Genomic DNA, 6,000 nt, shown 5'->3' with positions numbered 1-6,000 from the left:
GAATCATATCAAATCAAGGTACACAGAAGGTATAAAAACCTAGGTCCTGAACATGGTCAAGCATGGCATATCACTACCCCTATAAGCATATATAAACAGGTAAAATATACCTGAGATGCAAAACCAATCAATCAATCAAGCATGTAAGATTTGGGTAGTGATTAACCGAAAACAGATAAGAAACACAATTAATGCAGCATGTTAATTTAATTACTAAGCATATCAAATGACATAAGTCAAAAGTACCCGCCTCCGAAAATAGAAAGGTCCAATCTGACTCCGAGATACTCGTCTCGCGTCAAAGTCCTGTATCAAATAATATACAAATATTTTATTTAGCTACTTCATAAGAACAGCTAAATAAAATCCCTAGGACTAAATTTAGGGTAAAACCCTAATCACATATCCTCAATTTACCTTTTTAAATCTATTAGTTAATTAGGGTTAGCAACTAAATCCCCAATCAACCCATTAGATTAAATCCAAACCTAATTCCCTTAACACATAAACATCTAACTACAAAGCGCATCAAATTCCTACCCTTACCTAAATTCACAGCCTTGATTGTTGATCCACACACGGTTTGTTGTTGCCAGCAAAGGTATATTGCTGCTGTAAACAAATAAAACATCAATGTGATCAATTAACCCACTAACACAAGAATTTGCAAAAACAGAACCCTACCTGCCTTACCCAAATCTTCTTCCTCTCTGTCAATAGGCTATAGAAATATGTGGATGCTCGAAATCTTATGGCCGACGACAATACAGAGGGAAGAAGGCTTGTTTACTGACACTAGGCAGAGGAACAGATTAGCTACCGAATCTGGGCAATTGAAGTAGGGGTATGCACTGCTCCGTCCGGCCTCAAGTAATGGCATCGCCTGGTGCGGCTCGGGAAGGAAAAGTCGGCCGGAGAACTAAGGCTCGACGGCGGCCCGACGCTAGGGCAGAGAGGTGCAGCGTCGGCACCTAGGGCAAGGAATCGCTCGGCTCCTGCTCGGGTGTCAGCAACGGTGGCTAGGGCAACTGAGACGGCGTCGCTGAGTCGGCAGTACTCCGGCGGCGTCGGCTGTGTGCTGTGGCACTTGGCGTCCCGACGGCGGTGAAGAGGAACGTCGCTGGCGAGGAGAGGGAGAAGGTAACCGGCGGTTAGGGCAGAGAGAGGCGCGAGGGTGGCGTCGGGGAGAAGAGGTCTCAGGTGCTCGGATTCGGCGAGGAAACCGCCGCCGGCGGTTAGGGCACCGAAGGAGAAGGCTGAGAGGAAATCGGCGTCGGGGAAAGGCTCGGGCTCGCGGGAGAGGAAAAAGAAACGGGAAATAAAAATAAGGAAAAAGATAATATAAATATAAACATTTTCTCACTTAATTGGGGTAGCCCAAACAGGCTTTTCCGGACCCCGTTTTTATCCTGGTCAACTCATCCGTACGAGCTCCGAAAAATTCCCGAAAAATGTCCAAAAATTCCGAAAAATTCCTTTATTAATATTCGCCTATTTTCGGTATTTTACATTCTCCCCCACTAATAAAAATTTGGTCCCCAAATTTCGTCATCTACCATCAGCAAGTACTAATAACAGCTATAGAGTATAAATGCTGTACGGTAAATAAATCACATACCTCCAGTGAAAAGATGGGGATATCGAACTCGGATAATATCCTCGAGCTCCCAAGTAGCCTCCTCGTCTGAATGATGCTGACATCCGACTTTAACCAGCCGGATAGTCTTGTTCCGCAACTGACGCTCTTTCCGGTCTAGAATCTATACCGGAACCTCCTCATAGGTGACGTCAGGCTGAAAGGAGAACTGAGATTATCTATCAACACATGTATCAGATCGGGTACGTATCTCCTCAGCGTAGATACGTGAAATACGGCGTGAACGCCTACCAAGGACGGCAATAGTGCCAACCAATAAGCTACTGCTCCAATCCTTTCCGAGATCTGGAAAGGTCCAATGTATCGCGGAGCTAGCTTACCTCTGAGGCCAATCTCTTCACCCCTTTCGTGGGTGAAACTCGTAGAAATACCTGGTCGCAAATGGAGAACTCTAAGGGTCTCCGACTCCGGTCAGCATAACACTTCTGGCAGTCTTATGCATTTGACATCATCTGTCTGATAATATGGACCACTTTGCCTCACGTTGAGCTCTATGAGGTCTCAACAACTGGGTCTCTCGGATTCTCGTCCTGATTGACGACTGAGCAACTATGGTAACAAGAATACCCTGCTCTGTCTGTCCCTGTTCCTCAATGTCTAACTCAGAGAAATCCTGAATCAAAGCTGTGACCACAACTCGGTGGCAAGATAAAGTCCCTCTTGACCTCTAGCTAAGTGCATCGGTAACCACATTAGCTTTTCCCAGGTGATAGCTAATGATACAATCATAATACTTCAGGAACTCCATCTATCTCCTCGGTCGAAGATTAAGTTCCTTCTGAGTGAACAGATATTTGAGACTCCGATAGTCAGTGAGAATCTCAATGTAATATCATACAGGTACTGCCGCCAAATCTTCAGGGCAAAAATAACAGCGGCCAACTCCAGATCATGAACTGAGTATTTTCTTCTCAGGCTCCCTCAACTATCGAGAAGCATATAAGAATACTCTACCGTGCTACACCAGAACAACACTCATACCCTGTAGAGACGCGTCGGTATAGAGGACAAATTCGTCCTCTTCCGAAGGTAAAAACCAAAAATCAAAACCGACACTAGTCTCCGCTTCAGCTCCTAGAAGCTGGTCTTGCAATCCTCAACCCAAGTAAACTTCACGCCTTTCATGGTCACGCGTGAAAGTAGCATAGCTATGCGGAAGCAACCCTCGAAGAAAGGTCTGTAATATCCTGCGAGTCACAAAAGACTGCGGATCTCCTACACTGATTTCGGCTGCTCCCAACGGTAACAACCTCTATCTCCTGTGGAACCACGGTACACTCCTACTGGTGACCGTGTGTCCCAAACATCATAACAAAAGACAATCCAAACCAGCACTACTGATAATCACATATAGATGTTCTTGTCGAATCATCTCTAGATCTATGCAAAGGTAGTGTACGTGACTCACCTCGGATCCGTAATAGATCACAACATCGTCCACAAAGATAATGGACACCTATCCAAACATCCTCGACATACTAGGATCATCGAGTCCCTGAAAACATCTAAGGTACTATAAACCTATATGGCAAAAACCAATACACATAATGTTCGTATCACAGACATTCCTATCCATAAGATCTCCAATAATAAATCAAAAAAAAAATCTGATCATCAATAACATAAATCACCAAAGAATAAATCCTCCAGGGTGAGAGCAACGCTCCATCACAGAAAACACCACATATGTGGGAGCAACGCTCTACCACAAGGAAATTCTCAATATGTGGGAGCAACACTCCACCACAAATAATCTGAAATATGTATCTGTAATAAATATAGGAGCAATGCTCCGCTACCAGCAATCCGTGATATGTGGGAGCAACGCTCCACCACAAAACAATACATAAGTACCCCAAGGCACCTAACTATCCAGCTAGAGGCTGTACAAGATCTCTTTACCACAATTCATTGTGGTTAGCCTAGGCTATAACTACCTAGTAACTAATCAAATCCATCATCAACTCTATCAGCATCCTAGTGGGTCATCCACTGATAGGAAAATTAGTTGATGGGTTAATTCAACAAATGACATAATGCAGTCACTCCACATTCTGCATTCAGTATAAGTAGAATCATCATACTGCTACCAATGTATACACCTAGCACACATGCTCACACAACATATGTATGATCAACAAAATCCTCCAATTATTATACACCAAACATACAACTCAGGTATATTCAGTATGATACCTCTAACAATACATACCGAACACGTGTGCAAAATCAATATAGGTATAATCGACAATACACCTCAAACAACCTCACATGGCATATATACACCTATGCCAAGAGTATAACCAACATATACTTTCAATAAAGCATACTAAACCCAGGTGCACTCACATATCAAACATAATCAAAAAGATACCTCAGATACCACACCAAACACATATGTACATATCACAACTCAGATTAAATCGACAAAATGCCTCCATCAAAACACCACCGATGTACTTATACTACATCTCGGATTTAATCAACAAGATATCTTCAATAATACCTCCAGATACATACACCCAACTACATATCTATGATCCACAATGAACCTTCAAACCATATCAGAACATGGATACATATACTACTTGCAAATGGACAGTCTACCACAGGACTCCTACGACCCAAAACAATCATGATATACATGCAAAATCAGCATACCAGCTCAATCAAAGAGACCAACCTTATGCTACCAACACTCATGGGTTACCGGTATATCTAAACAAAATTCATGCATATGTATCAAGCATGAATACATCAATCAAAGGCAACCCAAAATAAAGCAGCCTAATCATCCAGTAACAACCCTGCTCTAGGTTCAAAGGAACTAGTATCGGAACAAGAAAGATATATACACCATGGTATAACATTGCAAGTCAATATCATAGACTATCAAGACTATATCTAATGGGGAAAATTTTATCACCATAAATCCAAATGTACTCTCCCAGTACACACTAGTAACGATTGTATCCCACCAGGTATACACAGTCCATGGTCAAGGTCTTCATGGAATAGGATACATCAGTCCTTAATAACCTATCCAAGCCGACAATGATATATGGCTAAATCAGTCATTTTCACGTCAGTACAAAACATGTACTCAAATGTGCTCTAGATACATAACTAAGCACAAATAACCTAAAGATTCGAACCTCTAAAAATAGAGTATGACAATCCTCTACTGATCAACCAACAAAACTAAATCATTCATCTACTAACTAATCAAGAATACCTTAATCCTCCACAAGCAACTAAGGTATATCAAACCACGATCAAATGGTATACTACATTATCAAATAACTAAATCAGTTCATGGGTCAATTCAACACTAATACATCATCTCAAACTAGAGAATGTCAATCCACATAATATCATATGAATAAATGTGTACGACCCAAAAGAAAAAGCTAGAATTCAATATCATCAAGACACCCTCATTTCATTTTTTTTTTTTTTTTTTTTTTTATCCTCAAAAATATCAGCCCACTAATATCAGATGAATAAGTCTCTACTCTCCATGAGGGTAAGTTAGCATTCAAAACATCAAATCATTATTTATCCACATAGTTTAATATCAGATGAAACAAATATCAATTTTATCATCCTGTTAACTAACCACAATTAACCAGATTTATTAAAATCAAAAATCTCATAGGCACATAAACTCTCTAGCTTCCAATTTATAATCTGATCACCAATTATTAACATCAACCTGTGAACACCATACAGGATACTCACTATATCACCATCAATGACAACCCAAATAAAAGATCATCAAAATAGTTATCCACTAAAAGATCATCAACAACCACATAACATTTACTCTCTTAAATCATTAGAAATCAACACATCAAAATATCTGATCTCACAATATCCCTCAACCTCAAACCATTCTCAACAATGATCAAACATGGTAACTCCCCAATAAACAATTTCATCGTATCGGGTACCCTAATATCCAAAAGATATGAGTATAAAAACTCAACTGACTAAGTCAACAGGAATAGGTAAGTGTCATCCACTACCCAACTAACAATAGCAGAGACTGGTATGTGCCTCCATCTCCTACTAGTAGTAACAGAAGATAAAACTACTGATGCTATGATAAGAAAATCACTAGAGATAATAATCCTTGATATCTATTAAGGTCAATCATGCTCAATGAATAACCCATCACATATAATATGTGCTACAACATCCAGACAAGTACTAAAGATAAAGTGCTAATACATGTCATAACTATCAAATTAAACATCATACCTATATGCCGTCTGGAGATGTTCCATCGCTGTCCAGCCCCCAAAATTGACCTCGGAATTCCGTACGAGAAAAACAAACAC

At 40.5% G+C, this 6,000-nt stretch overlaps 1 long non-coding RNA gene across 1 annotated transcript; it reads right to left on the bottom strand.

Annotated features, from left to right (window-relative positions):
• Window positions 1-264: 264 nt before the first annotated feature.
• LOC121987709 lies at window positions 265-877 on the bottom strand. The gene is made up of 3 exons (XR_006113699.1): window positions 694-877; window positions 547-612; window positions 265-306 (listed from the first exon to the last, which is right to left on the bottom strand). It is a non-coding gene; the product is annotated as an uncharacterized LOC121987709 (long non-coding RNA).
• Between the last annotated feature and the right edge of the window lie 5,123 nt (window positions 878-6,000).

The sequence above is a fragment of the Zingiber officinale genome, chromosome 5B (assembly GCF_018446385.1).
Source record: "Zingiber officinale cultivar Zhangliang chromosome 5B, Zo_v1.1, whole genome shotgun sequence".
Lineage (NCBI taxonomy): Eukaryota > Viridiplantae > Streptophyta > Magnoliopsida > Zingiberales > Zingiberaceae > Zingiber > Zingiber officinale.
The sequence above is the reverse complement of the archived record's forward strand: the minus strand, read 5'-3'. Positions and strand labels throughout refer to the sequence as shown.